The following is a 17,418-nucleotide window of genomic DNA, read 5'->3' as shown; positions in this document are numbered from 1 at the left end:
TCTCTGATCGATGCCTGTTAGGGGCACCTAGTCCCCTGGGGATCTTGGTGGCTGGCAGTTCACCTAGTCCCCTGGGGATCTTGGTGGCTGGCAGTTCACCTAGTCCCCTGGGGATCTTGGTGGCTGGCAGTTCACCTAGTCCCTTGGGGATCTTGGTGGCTGGCAGTTCACCTAGTCCCTTGGGGATCTTGGTGGCTGGCAGTTCACCTAGTCCCCTGGGGATCTTGGTGGCTGGCAGTTCACCTAGTCCCTTGGGGATCTTGGTGGCTGGCAGTTCACCTAGTCCCCTGGGGATCTTGGAGGCTGGCAGTTCACCTAGTCCCCTGGGGATCTTGGTGGCTGGCAGTTCACCTAGTTCCCTAGGGATCTTGAGGGAGAATACTTTGCTGGGGAAGCAGTGTATTGGGGCAGTTAGTGGCTTTATTAAATTGCTGGTTAGATTCTTGGTGGCACCATAGTAAACAACAGACATGAGAGTTTTTTATGTTCACACACACACACACACACACACACACACACACACACACACACACACACACACACACACACACACACACACACACACACACACACACATACTGTACACTGTAAAATTTCCCCATATATATGTTGCTGAATAAAATTTAGGAGGCGTTTTCGAGGTTGATAAATCACTTTTTACAAATTATTTGGACGAGTTGAAAGAGAATATTTGACGTGCAGTTCTCTCTCTCTCTCTCGATGTTTCAGGACCAAAATCGACCAAAAAAATTACTTTGAAACTTTACACGCCCGAAACTTTTGAAAAGGGGATGATAAAGTCATGTGGCCAGGTTCACGAAAGCACTTACGCAAGCACTTACGAACCTGTACATCTTTTCTCAATCTTTGGCGGCTTTGTTTACAATTATTAAACTGTTAATGAGCTCCGAAGCACCAGGAGGCTGTTTATAACAATAACAACAGCTGATTGGGAAGTTTCCATGCTTGTAAAGAGCTTAATAAATGTAACCAAAGCCGTCAAAGATTGAGGAAAGATGTACATGTTCGTAAGTACTTGCGTAACTGTTTCGTGAATCTGGCCCCTGGTTCCAGGGCTCCTCCTGGCCCTTAGGCAGCAAACTATCAGGGTCCCGTCACCACCACGTCCAAGTAATGAATGGGGCGCCCCTGGGTGTCCATTCCTCCCCTGTGTTTTCACTCATAGTGGACGGCCGAGTCCTCAGGTTATGACAATAATTTTTCAGGTGACGCGAGATTGGCTGTCCCAAAGCTGGTCTTTGGGCGGGAAAAGCCTTCCCTCTGCCAACCTAAACTATTTTATTTTCCTTCAAAATCTTTGGCATCTTCCTATTTCAGCCTTTATCACGTTTACTCTGTTTCTGCCTATTATGTCTGCCTACTGTCTCTTTCTTTCTGCCTATTATGTCTGCCTACTGTCTCTTTCTTTCTGCCTATTATGTCTGCCTACTGTCTCTTTCTGCCTATTATGTCTGCCTACTGTCTCTTTCTTTCTGCCTATTATGTCTGCCTACTGTCTCTTTCTTTCTGCCTATTATGTCTGCCTACTGTCTCTTTCTTTCTGCCTATTATTTACTTGTTTAATTTGGAGTAAACAATAAGCAAAGGTGTAAGCTACAGTTTGTTTATTTTGGTGTTTGTAAGTTAGAATGTTTGTTATATGTGGCAAAATGCAGAGTTTTTGTATTTACACTAAATACAAAAATGTATAATTGATTATTTACATGCAATTTTTGCTTGATTTTCGAAATACAATTATGTTATGCTAGCTAGTCTGTTGCCAACATGTGTTGCATAATTATACGTATATATATAATTATAGTTTACGATTTTTAAGAAGATTACAAATTCTTGAAGCAATTCACATAAGAATAGAACAACCTACCATGAACACCCAAATCACGGAACTATTTACTCTACCCACCATGCAACCCGTTCTCGCAAATTTAATAAGTCAATATTGACTTATTAAATATGTGCATAGGTGACATACTTAACATAATAGATACCCTTAAAAAGATTCATAGAAAACACCGACCTTACCTAACCTTGTTAGTATCTTAAGATAAGCATCTTATTGCTTCGTAATTACAATTATTACCTAACCTATAATAGGTATAGGTTAAGTAATAATTGTAATTACGAAGCAATAAGATGCTTATCTTAAGATACTAACAAGGTTAGGTAAGGTCGGTGTTTTCTATGAATCTTTTTAAGGGTATCTATTATGTTTAGTATATCACCTATGCACGTAGTAATAAGTCAATATTGACTTTACGAATTTGCGAGAACGGGTTGCACCATGAGAGTAAGGACAAGACCAGAACATAATGATGCCAACACAGAAGACACTGTTCACTATATAATTATGTATATAAACGTATATTCTATACGTATATCCGTTGAAAAGATCGCCGAAAGTGCTCTCTTTTTGAATAGTGAACATCTTTCTGCTTGTTACTTATCGCACCTCTTGTTTGTGTTGTTTTCTTCAAGGAAGTGGGTTGTTAGCAAGCTACAAGGTGGTTATGCTTGTTGTAGAATACAATGCCACATATCTTCTGTATTTGGAGAGTCCGGAAATACAGCATTGAGTCAAATACACTATGCTTGCCTCTCACTAGGTGTAGCTCTCTCTCAAATTTTGTGGAGTGGAATCTCAAAGATGTGTGTGTACTCACCTAGTTGTGCTTGCGGGGGTTGAGCTCTGGCTCTTTGGTCCCGCCTCTCAACCGTCAATCAACTGGTGTACAGATTCATTAAATTTGATTAAAATTTGACTAAATTCCAAGGTAACTAATTTTTGGGGTATATAGGATATTAATATGTGTAATGATACTTGAATGTTCGATAAGACGTAAGTCTAAATTAAACATGATTAAAATTGTATGTAAAAAAATATGTGTTCCGTTTCTTTTCCCTCAAAAAATACATAATTAGATACAACCCATAATTTAACTTCGAACAACGAACAAGTGTGTGTGTGTGTGTGTGTGTGTGTGTGTGTGTGTGTGTGTGTGTGTGTGTGTGTGTGTGTGTGTGTGTGTGTGTGTGTGAGGGGCTGGGTGGCCGAGTGGACAGCGCTGTAGACTCGTGGACCTAGGGACCAGCGTTCGATCCCCGCACCCGGCGAAGACAGACAGGCAGAGTTTCCTTAACCCTGATGCACCTGTTACCTAGCAGTAAATAGGTACCTGGGAGTTAGTCAGCTGTCACGGGCTGCTTCCTGTGTGTGTGTGTGTGTGGAGGAAAAAAATTGTTAGTAGTTAGTACAGTTGATTGACAGTTGAGAGGCGGGCCGAAAGAGCAGAGCTCAACCCCCGCAAGCACAACTAGGTGAATACATCCCAGTGAAGCAGCCAGTAGCAGTTGTCTAACTCCCAGGTACCTATTTACTGCTAGGTGAAGAGGTGCATCAGGGTGAAAGAAATTCTGCCCATTTGTTTCTGCCTCTGCCGGGGATCGAACCCGGACCCTTAGTACTACGACCCCAGAGCGCTGTCCACTCAACCGCGAGGCCCCTGTGTGTGTGTCTTGGGAGTGTATTAGGAACAGGGCCGCAAGCCCGTATCCTCCGGGCTGAGGGCAGCCATCAACATCGTGGCCGTAGTGCGGGTATTTAAGGTATAGTGCACTTGAGTTTTGTGTCCTCGGTAAATATCCATTGTGCCTCTAGGGAATAGAATAGGTTATGTGTTCAAATTGTCTTAATTTACATGTTTCATAAAATAAATTGTATAGCTTGTCCAGTGGTATTCACTTAACTCCCCTTTGATATATTTTGCTACTTTGTCATTTTTTGGGTGTTGTATTGGAAGCCCCCATGTTCTCCTACTATTAATAGATACTAAAGTTGCCCTTGGATTCAAATAAGTAACGTAAATTACACAAACTAATTTTCCAAAATTTATTACTGAAATTCATATTACCCGGAGTCCCATGGTTACTGATTCCTTGCCTTCCTGGGGGATCGGTGATTGACACATTCAGGTATGGTTGGTCAGGAAGGTGGTGGCAGTGTAAATGTGTTTTGTTATTGTTTTTTTTTACTAATAACCCTTGTCCTTGGTGTATCTTCCTCATTTAATATTCCTCTTACATACGTGGCAGTCCAGTGAGGGGTCATGCTGGACTGTAACAGTGTTAAGCTGGGGTATTGAGTGAAGAAAGACGGAGAATTACAATAGAGAGCGTATAGTACGATTATGAGAGATCACAAGATAATAGGATTAATACTGGGGAACATTGGGTTATTACAATAGAGGCCGCGGTTATTACGGCAGGGAAAGCGGTCGTTACAATGGTGCTGTCAGTGTCACCCAAAGACTTTGCAAGACAAGTTGCAAGACAGTTGCGGGAGTTAAATTGCATCTTGCAAATAATCTGCGGTAGTCCCCCCTCACAGCCTACCGCAGATAGGCTGTGAGGGGGAAGAGAAAACGGGAAGATAAACAGACGATGATGCTTTGTAACCGGGTTCCCTGCTGGTGGGTACATAGGTGAGGGCCGCCACTGTAACCGCAGCATCAGAGGTACTGTAGCGTCGTCAGGGCGGCGCCGCTGTAACCGCAGCATCAGAGGTACTGTAGCGTCGTTCAGGGCGGCGCCGCTGTACCCGCAGCATCAGAGGTGCTGTAGCGTCGTCAGGGCGGCGCCACTGTAACCGCAGCATCAGAGGTGCTGTAGCGTCGTCAGGGCGGCGCCGCTGTAACCGCAGCATCAGAGGTGCTGTAGCGTCGTCAGGGCGGCGCCGCTGTAACCGCAGCATCAGAGGTGCTGTAGCGTCGTTCAGGGCGGCGCCACTGTAACCGCAGCATCAGAGGTGCTGTAGCGTCGTCAGGGCGGCGCCGCTGTAACCGCAGCATCAGAGGTGCTGTAGCGTCGTCAGGGCGGCGCCGCTGTAACCGCAGCATCAGAGGTGCTGTAGCGTCGTCAGGGCGGCGCCGCTGTAACTGCAGCATCAGAGGTGCTGTAGCGTCGTCAGGGCGGCGCCGCTGTAACCGCAGCATCAGAGGTGCTGTAGCGTCGTCAGGGCGGCGCCGCTGTACCGGAAAGCTGAGGAAGGGATGGATGATGCTTTGGTAATAGTCATGTTTTAGTCCCACAAGATGGATGACAGGAAGTTTTTGTTTCGTGGAGGGCACACACACACAGGTCCGCGTCTGGAGGGGTGACAGATGCCTTCTGAGGCGCTGACTGGCATTCTTTGTCATGGCAAGACTGATGGCAACATGACCTCGATGACGATGGCAACTTGTCAAGACCTCTGGTCAATTTATAAGTTGTCAAGATCTCTGGAGCACTTGGAGATTATGAGGCCCTCGGTAATTACCTGGGATTGTTGATGCCTCGGGATAGATTGCGGTTGCCTGTCAAGACCTGGGTAAGAGCTGGAGGCTGTCAAGACGTGGGTAAGAGCTGGAGGCTGTCAAGACGTGGGTAAGAGCTGGAGGCTGTCAAGACCTTGGTAAGAGCTGGAGGCTGTCAAGACCTTGGTAAGAGCTGGAGGCTGTCAAGACCTGGGTAAGACCTGGAGGCTGTCAAGACCTGGGTAAGACCTGGAGGCTGTCAAGACCTGGGTAAGACCTGGAGGCTGTCAAGACCTGGGTAAGACCTGGAGGCTGTCAAGACCTGGGTAAGACCTGGAGGCTGTCAAGACCTGGGTAAGACCTGGAGGCTGTCAAGACCTTGGTAAGACCTGGAGGCTGTCAAGACCTTAATCATGCAAATAAGTACTTATTTTCTGAACTGAAAAATTATATTTCTTGAAAATTTGATTACTCTTTCATTTGATAACAAATATGAGCCGGTCGAGTTAATATAAATGGTAATACAGTTAAAGTATTAGAGTGCATCTCTGAACGGGTGAAGTGGACTCAAGACTGTTGATAGTCGAGGACGAGTTCCTTGGTGTTGTTCCTTGGTGTTGTTCCTTGGGCTTGTCATTCTATCCACTTCGACTTTGAATTCGTGTCTATTGACCACCCATCCAGCTGGTTGCAGGTCCAAGAGACATTAACCTTTTGCCGCATTTTGAGTCAACGATTGAATCTGGAATGTTGTGAAATAGTGTTAACATTTGTGATAGTCATGTCAACACAATGTTATACTAGAAAGTTTGTAAGAAAAATGATATATCATCTGTCGTGTCTCGTGTCTCCTAAGCTTCCATTAAAGTGTCAAAGTTTCGAGTGGTGTGACAGCTTGAAAATGTCAGGTGTCAGCTGTGTGTTCGCTTTATTCATTCACCGTGGTGGAAAGTCCCGTACAGCCGAGGTAGGTCAAACGAAATTGGACAAAGACGTTAATATTACACGAAAATTGGATTGCGTTCACGAAAGAATTGGGTGAGCTGAGCGAGGGAAGATTGGGAAAAGGAAGGAGGGGGAGACAACGAGAAGCTTAGTATGAGTTAAGAGGATAAGGAGGGATGAGAAAGCTTTAAAGTCTGACAGCTATGGGCTATGATCCGCAAGGGTGAAAGCCATTACCTGTCAGTGGCTTCGACGAGGACAGGAAGCCGGCTGCTGGTCGAAGGTCCTCTATTTGTCCAGATGACTTAATGTATTTTGATTTGAAGCAGTATATTTGGCATTTTCATTTATAAAGGCCCAAGATGACTCAGACGTCGTCACTATCATTCCAGATAAGGAATGGTTCTCACTATCATTATAAGGAAAATAGTGAGTAGTAATAAATAAGGACTGTAAATAAAGTGAAATAAAGCCTACCACGTTTCTAGCAAGGAGTTGATGTAGAGCATCTAAGGTGATTCATTAAGTGCCACAGATTACCAGTTATCATACTGTGGGGCTGCAAACAACACTGTTAAACAAACATGTGTCTTGTACCCAGGTAAATTAGAGATGGCTTTTTATGTTCCAACCCCCTCGTGCTCTCTCTCTCTCTCTCTCTCTCTCTCTCTCTCTCTCTCTCTCTCTCTCTCTCTCTCTCTCTCTCTCTCTCTCTCTCTCTCTCTCTCTCTCTCTCCACTTGGGCTGGACGGTAGAGCGACGGTCTCGCTTCATGCAGGTCGGCGTTCAATCCCCGACCGTCCAAGTAGTTGGGCACCATTCCTTTCCCCCGTCCTATCCCAAATCCTTATCCTGACCCCTTCCAAGTGCTATATAGTCGTAATGGCTTGGCGCTTTCCCCCTGATAACTCCCACTCTCTCTCTCTCTCTCTCTCTCTCTCTCTCTCTCTCTCTCTCTCTCTCTCTCTCTCTCTCTCTCTCTCTCTCTCTCTCTCTCTCTCTCTCCCTCCCTCTCCCTCCCTCCCTCCCTCCCTCCCCCCCAACACCGGGCCAGGGATATATCCCAGCTCCCACATACACACGCGGGTTCCCCACTCCCACACAATGAGAATGTTCAATATAGTGCGTGGATTTTTTTTTTTTTTAATTTTTTATCGAAACGAACATTAATAAAAATGTAACCATGATACTGGACATGCATTAGGGCTTTGGGCGTAATCGGGGCAGCTCGCAATGGAGTGCGTTTTAATCATTGTGTGCCTCGGTGCTCATTGGTGCTCTGTACATATCAACCAAAGCTAATACACTCATTTCACCCCGTGTTCTCGTCCGGAAATATTAATGGTACACCATTTATTCCACATGATAAACTCCTATTAATTGATAGTCGTGAATTGCAACAATAATCAGACTGCCAATAAATGCGCTGGGAACCAGACCCCCAACTTTTTTTTTTATTTAATTCGCAAGCTTTGGTACATAGCGATATTTCGCGGCTATCCTGTTCTATATATGGGATTACATTGTATAGGTCAAGAGTTAGCTATCATATATGAGAGGTTATATAGTATAAGTCAAGAGTTAGCTATCATATATGAGAGGTTATATAGTATAGGTCAAGAGTTAGCTATCATGTATGAGGAGTTATATAGTATAGGTCAAGAGGTACTTATAATATCCCCTTCTTACCGAATAGTTCGTCATTGCCGTCAAAAGTATCGATTTGCCAGGCTAATTCCGGCAATTACAGTGTCACACTATCTGTTGGATATCTAATGCTGCCCAAACAGTTACGCTGAGTGGGGCAGCAGTCACGCTGCGTGAAGCAACAGTCACGCACATATACACACAAACAGAAACGCACATGTAATATGTGTATATATAAACTTGAAAATGTAAGTAGCTGCCTTTTCAGTTCAGAAATTGTAATATCTTACTTTTCTTTCAGGTTAGTGCGTGTCTTCTTAGTGAAGGTCGTGATGCGCAAGGTAAGTCCTGTTTTGAACGCTGTTGTTATCTTGAGGTTATCTTGAGATGATTTCGGGGCTTAGCGTCCCCGCGGCCCGGTCCTCGACCAGGCCTCCTTTTTGTTACACATCCCCCAGTAAGCAGCCCGTAGCAGCTGTCTTAACTCCCAGGTACCTATTTACTGCTAGGTGAATAGGAGTATCAGGGTGAGAAAATAACTCTGCCCATTTGTTTCCGCCTTCTTCGGGGATCGAACCCGCAACTTAAGGACTACGAATACCGAGCGCTGTCCACTCAGCCGTCAGGCCTCTAGCCTGTCAGGTTAGAGTTAAGTTGGAACCTCACTGAGGAATTAGTGTTTATCACTGTACACTCTACCGTTCATTATAACCATATGCCTAACAGCTTGTATTAAACAATGTAATTGGTTTACAACTATCAATGACGGGATTATGTCTCCCATGAGCCTCAGATTGTAACGCCAGACCCATGAATGGGTAGACCAATCTTCTTCAGTTCTGCTCTTCATCTCTACTCTTCTACTTCTCTCTTTTCAACTCTTCACAACTCTGTTCCCCTTGTTCCCATCCCCTAGCCCTTCCCAAATCACCATCCCATCTATAGTTCGTCTTTTCCCATCCTTTTCTTGCCCCTGGCCCCCCATCTCTTCCCTGCCCCCTCTCCTCCCCCTTCCCTGCCCCCCTCTCCCCCCCCTTCCCTGCCCCCCTCTCCTCCCCCCCCCTCAGCAACAGGTGAGGCCCACTAACCCGGGATGACTTCTCTTTTCTCTCCTCGTAGCCCCCTCCCCACCTTTCCTCTGTGATATTAAAGACACACTCTCTCTCTCCTCTCTCTCTCTCTCTCTCTCTCTCTCTCTCTCTCTCTCTCTCTCTCTCTCTCTCTCTCTCTCTCTCTCTCTCTCTCTCTCTCTCTCTCTCTCGTGCTGTAGCTGCCCCCTGAGGTGTGGTGAAGGACTAAAGGTTGACTGTGTTCTCAAACAAGACAAGAGTTGAAGCAACCAGCATTGAAGCCTTTGTGTTTTTTAATCATGAACATTGTGCAAACTGCAATTTAGGGATGTGCTTGGAACACTTCCGAGCTGCGGTGGGAGGCTGGGGTAGGATGTGGTGGGGCAGGTGTAGGGAGGGCAGGTGTAGGGAGGGCAGGTGTAGGGAGGGCAGGTGTTCTGAGGGATACTTAAGGTCTTTCGTTTATAAGTGTCCAGAGAGACCTGAAGGCCATAACATCTGGTCCTAATCCATATAATCCACTGTCAACATCACCTTCAACAACATAGATTAGGCAGACGAGGAGTCACAATAACGTGGCTAAAATATGTGGGCTTGAGAATGGTCCAGGACGGACCGAAACGTCGTATCGTCCCTTCACTTTCTAGTGTGTGGTTTGGTCTGCATAGATTACTTTTCATATCCACTTACAGGTCTTCACGTCAAGTAACATCTGTGGCAAATTATATTTAATTTAAATATCAGATATTTATTTAATGACAATACAAACACGTTTTTGAAGCGTTGAATTGATTACCTTTTTATTCATACTCAAAAGATACACATATCGATGAGTTGGCTTGCGCAAGACCATATGTAATCTAATATCTAATTCCACCCGAAGCTCTATAGCCTTGGATAGATTAAATGTTCTCTCCATATTCTGACCATCAACTTAGATTGCCCCGTACAGCAACGGGTTCGCTGGTTGCATGGTCGGCGTTTAATGCCCCGATGATTCAAGCAGTTTGGCATCATTCCTTCACCCAATCATACTTCAGCTCCTTGTCTTCATAACCCAAGACCTGTATACTATACTGGCATACTAGCTTGCCGTTTTTCTTCTGATAATCATCTTACTTATTTGCTTCTGTCAGTGTGTGGTCTATGAATGAATTTTATGTAGGAATTCCTTTTTTATATCTAACATGTTCTCTGGCTGGAGTTGTGGAGCAGCTAGCTGCCAGCTCTTGAAGAGAAGCGAGGCTTGCCTATGCATGGGATATGCATAATTTGCATCTGTTTGAGGTTGTTATATGAAACCTGTGTGTTGTATATTGTGTGGTTCCTTACGAGTATAGGACGAGTGAAACTCATTCTTGGGCGAGCCAAGGAGGGCTGAGTATTTGACCTCACTTGTTATAGTGGTTTGTAGGTGCTATGTCACCTCTGTGTTATATACATGCATACATACATACATACATACATACATACATACATACATACATACATACATACATACATAAACACATACACTACATTCTTAAACACAAATATAATAATCAATGTATACATACATTGACAAATATATACACATACATAAGTACACACACACACACACACACACACACACACACACACACACACACACACACACACACACACACACACACACACACACACCTTGAGGTTTACCTTAAGATAGTTCCAAGGATCAATGTCTCTGAGGCTCAATTTCAAAACTAGACCTCCTGGTTGGTGGTCTGATCAACCAGGCTGTTAGACGCCGCAGCTCGCAGCCCTGACAGATGAATTACAACCCGCTTGATCAGGGAACCTTTGGCAGCGTTTATCAAGGTCTCTCCTGTACATAGATCACAGAGAAGCAGACACAGTGATGAAACACATATGTAGGAATATTTTACACTATATCATGAAACTTTCAGTTTGTCTTCAATCGTTTATGTAAACAAATATCTTGTTTACAAGGTATTTGTTTACTCTGTTTACTATTTGTTTCTTTACATAAACGGTTTATTTATTATTTAACACATAAACGGTGTTTTGATCGTACTATATATTAGAAAAAACGGCTTTAGTTAAAACTGAAACCTATTTTGAAATGTTGCATAAAAATAATTGAGTTGCATTGATTAATGAAAGGTGATTGATTTTGTTATATATATATATATATATATATATATATATATATATATATATATATATATATATATATATATATATATATATATATAAAGTAAAAATCATAGTGGCAGGGCTTTATCAATATATGCAAATTTGATTACCTAAATTTATTACCTGTTTGACGTGCGCCAGGTAAGCTACGTTTCTAAATTGATTTAGTATGACTATGTATTATATCAAAATATATATACCGTCAGAGTGAGGTTGGTAGTTTAAAAGTGAATGCGCGCGCACATTGTATGTAGCAGTCACCTATGTGTGCTTGCAGGGTGGAGCTGTTAGCTCTTGGACCCCGCCTTTCCAACTGTCGGTTGTCTTATGAAATGACTCTTGATTCTATTTTCTCTTTCTTGTCTTCTGTATTGTCACACACACACACACACACACACACACACACACACACACACACACACACACACACACACACACACACACACACATACACACGCACACACACACGCACGCACACACGCACGCGCACGCGCACACACACACACACACACACACACACGCACACGCACACGCACACGCACACACACACACACACACACACACACACACACACGCACACACACGCACACACACGCACACACACACACACACACACACACACACACACACACACACATGTGTGTGTGAGGAACTGAATAAGAAATTCCAAGAGGTCTTCACCTTAGAGCAAGGAGAAATCCCAGAGATAAGAGAGGGAATAGCTAACCAGGAACCACTGGAAGAGTTTGAGATTACCAGCGGGGAAGTAAGGAAGTGTTTACTAGAGTTGGATGTGACAAAGGCTATAGGCCCAGATGGAATCTTCCCTTGAATACTAAAGGAAGGAGCAGAAGAACTGTGCCTCCCACTCTCCATGGTGTATAACAAATCACTGGCAACAGGGGAACTGCCAGAAATTTGGAAAGCAGCTAACGTAGTCCCGATATACAAGAAAGGGGATAGACAGGAGGCACTGAATTACAGGCCAGTGTCCCTAACTTGCATACCATGCAAGATGATGGAGAAGATTGTGCGAAGAAAGCTAGTGGAGCACCTGGAGCGAAAGAACTTTGTAACACAGCATCAACATGGATTCAGGGATGGCAGGTCCTGTCTCACAGGGTTACTTGAATTCTACGACCAGGCAACAAAAATAAGGCAAGAAAGAGAAGGGTGGGCAGACTGCATATTTTTGGATTGTCAGAAAGCCTTTGATACAGTGTCACACAAGAGGCTAGTGAGATGCTAGTGATGCTAGTGATGCTAGGCTAGTGAGATGCTAGTGAAACTGGAGATGCAGGCTGGAGTGAAAGGGAAGGTACTCCGTTGGATACAGGAGTACCTAAGTAACAGGAGACAACGAGTCAGTGTGAGGGGTGAGGTCTCAGATTGGCGAGACGTTACGAGTGGAGTACCGCAGGGGTCGGTCCTTGGACCTATATTGTTTCTGATATATGTAAATGATCTCCCAGAGGGTATAGAATCGTTTCTCTAAATGTTTGCCGATGATGCAAAGATTATGAGGAGGATTGAAACTGAGGACGATAGTAAGAGGCTACAAGATGACCTAGACAGACTGAGTGAATGGTCCAACAAATGGCTGTTGAAGTTCAACCGGAGTAAATGCAAAGTAATGAAAATAGGCAGTGGAAATAGGAGGCCAGATACAGGATACAGAATAGGAGATGAAGTACTTAATGAAACGAACAGAGAGAAAGATCTAGGAGTTGATATCACACCAAACCTGTCTCCTGAAGCCCACAAAAAGAATAACGTCTGCGGCATATGCAAGGCTGGCTAACATCAGAACAGCGTTCAGGAACCTGTGTAAGGAATCATTCAGAATCTTGTACACCACATATGTAAGACCAATCCTGGAGTATGCGGCCCCAGCATGGAGCCCGTACCTTGTCAAGCACAAGACGAAGCTGGAAAAAGTCCAAAGGTATGCCACTAGACTAGTCCCAGAACTAAGAGGCATGAGTTACGAGGAAAGGCTGCGGGAAATGCATCTTACGACACTGGAAGACGGAAGAGCAAGGGGAGACATGATCACAACCTACAAAATCCTCAGAGGAATCGACCGGGTAAACAAGGATAAACTATTCAACACTGGTGGGACGCGAACAAGGGGACACAGGTGGAAACTGAGTACCCACATGAGCCACAGAGACGTTAGAAGGAACTTTTTCAGTGTCAGAGTAGTTAACGGATGGAATGCATTAGGCAGTGATGTGGTGGAGGCTGACTCCATACACAGTTTTAAATGTAGATATGATAGAGCCCAGTAGGCTCAGGAATCTGTACACCAGTTGATTGACAGTTGAGAGGCGGGACCAAAGAGCCAAAGCTCAACCCCCGCAAGCACAAATAGGTGAATACAAATAGGTGAGTACACACACACACACACACACACACACACACACACACACACACACACATATTCGTGTTTTCTTCAGAGACTTGGACAAAGGGGGACCTGACAGCTGGGTGGACAGAGCTTCGGATTCGTAGTCCTGAGGTTCCGGGTTCGATTCCAGGTGGAGGCGGAAACAAATGGGCAAAGTTTCTTTCACCCTGAAGGGCTGTTCACCTAGCAGTAAATATGTATCTGGGAGTTTGACAGCTGCTACCGGCTGCTTCCTGAGGGGTGTGTAACAAAAAGGAGGCCTGGTCGAGGACCGGGCCGCGGGGATGCTAAGCCCCGAAATCATCTCAAGATAACCTCCAGAGAAGAAGGGGCTTTCGGGCCATATATATAACGAAGGCGAGACTCACTCTTGAACATGCATCCCCAGCATGGAACCCCGACCTGAAACAGAAGAAGGAGAAACGAGAAAAGGTCCAAAGATATGCAACAAGACTCGTTCCGGAGCTGAAGGGATTGAGCTATGAGGAAAGACTGAGAGAACTGGACCCTACCACACTGAAGGAAAAGGAGAGATAGGGAGGGGTTTTATAACAAGATCTAAGATTCTAAGGGAAATTGGCAAAGTAGACAAAGCGTAGTTCAAAGCTGGTTCACCGAAGCTGGTGAAGCTGGTGAAGCGGAACGAAGGGGGTAATAGATGGCAGGGAACTATCAGGGGGAAAGCGCCAAGCCATTACGACTGTACAGCACTGGGAAGGGATCAGGATAAGGATTTGGGATGGGACGAGGTGGAGAGGAATGGTGCCCAACAACTTGGACGGTCGGGGATTGAACGCCGACTTGCATGAAGCAAGACCGTCGATCTACCGTCCAGACCAAGTGGTTGGGTTCGTAGATGGAAACTGGAGACGCAAATGAGTCGTAGAGACATATGGAAGACCTTTTTTAGGGTTAAATCTGCCAATAAATGGAGTATGTTAGATAAAAAAAAAAGTTGAAGTTTATCCGATTCAAGATTTCAAATGTAAATATGACAAAGTGTGAAAAATGAGTCATGTCATTAATCTAAGAACGTTCGGAAGGCGGGGCCAGGAGCCGAGCTCGACATTGCAAGCACATCTAGGTAAGTACACACTCACACACATCCCCAGGATGTAGCCTACAACAGCTGTCTAATTCCCAGGTACCTATTTACTGCTAGGTGAACAGAGACATAAATTGAAAAAAACTGCCCATTTGTTTCTGCCTCGGCCGGGAATCTAATCCGAGTCTGTGGATTGCAAGTCGCGAACGCTGTCCTTTCGTCCGCGCGCGCGCGCGAGCGTGTATTAACTACCTGTGTCTGCAGAATCGAGCTGTTAGCTCTTGGACCCCGCTTTTTTAACCAATCTATTTTTCCCCATATTATATTTACTACATTCATTTCTCTCTAATACACACACACACACACACACACACACACACACACACACACACAGAACACACACACACACACACACACGAAGCAGCCCGTAGCAGCTGTCTAACTCCCTGGTACCTATTTACTGCTAGGTGAACAGGCGCATCTGGGTGAAAGAATTTTAGTAATTTTGTACCATCTGCAAATATCGGCATGTTAGGGGTCTACTGCTCCCGATGTTAGATCATTGACAAGTAAGAAATATTATAAATCCTGGGACCACTCTTAGGGTTCAGGAGCCAGATTCACGAAGCAGTTACGCAAGCACTTACAAACCTGTACATCGTTCCTCAATCTTTGACGGCTTTGGTTACATTTATTATACAGTTTACAAGCATGAAAACTTGCCAATCAGCTGTTGATATTGTTATAAACAGCCTCCTGGTGCTTCGGAATTCATTAACTGTTTAATAATTGTAAACAAAGCCGCCAAAGATTGAGAAAAGATGAACAGGTTTGTAAGTGCTTACGTAACTGCTTCGTGAATCTGGCCCGTGAGCTTGTTAATCTTCAGTGGTTTGCATCCTTAATCATCGTTTAACATGTACTTAGTTCTTCCGCGTGTTCGGTTAGCCGGATAAACTAGAACGTTCTCGGCAACTTGAGTCGGTACGAACGTGTTCAGTTACTCACGGGCCAGATTCACGAAGCAGTTACGCAAGCACTTACAAACCTGTCCATCTTTTCTCAATCTTTGGCGGCTTTGTTTACAATTATTAAACAGTTAATGAATTCCGAAGCACCAGGTGGCTGTTTATAACAATATCAACAGCTGATTGGCAAGTTTTCATGCTTGTAAACTGTATAATAAATGTAACCAAAGCCGTCAAAGATTGAGGAAAGATGTACACGTTCGTAAGTGCTTGCGTAACTGCTTCGTGAATCTGGCCCCAGTTCCTTAAGCTCATTTGAAGAGAGCAAAATTAACAGACAACAATGTAGGAAAACCGAAGAGATTTAAGACGACTTTTTGCCTGTAAGGGCAAGGCGATTCGACCTTAAAGGCGATACGTCATCTGCTATAAAGTTTCTCTTGCTGCTTCTCTCCAGTAAGAACTCCTAGGCAACTCGGATCAATCCCTGGTAACACAAACCGTAACTGTCTATTTTCCGCTTGTTACAACTTGTAATAAAGTTGTTACATCTTGGCTTAACGTGTTTATGACGTATTAGAACGTTGTTACAACTTGCTATATTGGTTGTTGTAACTGGTTAGGAGGTGTTTAAAAAACTTGTTCGAACGTTGTACCAACGTCGTAGTTTCGGTGTGTGTTTGGCGGAGCTATGAGTGGTGTTCCCGCGTGTCAGATGTGACGTCAGAGGCTGAATGGGGGGGGGGGGGGGGTAGGGGGGGGGGATAGTGGGAGGGGAGGAGGGGGGCAAGGAAGAAGGTGCTTCTAGGGGTAAATGTCTAGTAATCAAAAGCGGGAAGGAATGAAAATGAATAAACGACCGAATGAACGAATGAAAACACCGAATGAGTGCCACGCGATAAAAAAAACTGAATGAAAGATAAAACTGAATATGACGGTAATTTGCCTTAAATAGCCCCCCCCCCCGCGAGTCCTGCTTCTGAAATACATACACGTGTGTGTGTGTAGTATGTATATATGTGTATTGTGTCTCATGTGGGTTTATGTATATCCTACTTGTATACATGTAAAACACATGCCGGTGATTCTCCCCCAGCCACTCTCCAGACGCATGTATAACACACTGAGTATTCACACACAACGTAGTGAATGATATGGCGTTTTAGGGCTTGTTTTATTTCCCGAGCCATTAAAGCCGGGGTGAGGACGTAAACACTGTTTTATGACGCAGGTAGTCGAGTAACTGCCAGTGGGACTCTTCTGTTGTGGCTCGCCTCTCACTGGCTCCTGGCGACGGGCCTCGTGGGGGGAGAGAGGGAGAGAGAGAGAGAGAGGCAGAGTAAGACCATCCAGAAATCCAGAGCTAAGAGGCAGAGAGAGAGAGAGAGAGAATGACAAAGAGTGTGTCAATGCGGAGAAAGAAAGAAAGAGAGAGAGAGAGAGAGAGAGAGAGAGAGAGAGAGAGAGAGAGAGAGAGAGAGAGAGAGAGAGAGAGAGAGAGACAGAGAGAGAGAGAGAGTGAGAGAGAGAAAGAGAGAGGGGGGGGGGGTAGGAGAAGGTAAATCTGACGTTGTTAGAGAAGTATAACAATATTAGGTATATAACTACACTCAATGACAACGAAAAGTAAATAATTCGTGTTTACAACGTTAGTAGCACCAACGAGCAACACACGGAGGCTGGATACCCCATTTCTGTTGCATGTTTAGTTGCTAATAACGTTTTGAAATGTTTGGATATAACCAGTAACGTAAAAGTTACACACAAACCAAATCACAATATAATACAGTGTAAAAAAAGAAGTTTTTGTGCACTGAAAGCACTTGTTTAATTAATACCTACTAGAGTA

The sequence above is a fragment of the Procambarus clarkii genome, chromosome 20, assembly GCF_040958095.1.
Source record: "Procambarus clarkii isolate CNS0578487 chromosome 20, FALCON_Pclarkii_2.0, whole genome shotgun sequence".
Lineage (NCBI taxonomy): Eukaryota > Metazoa > Arthropoda > Malacostraca > Decapoda > Cambaridae > Procambarus > Procambarus clarkii.
Note: the sequence above shows the minus strand (reverse complement) of the source record.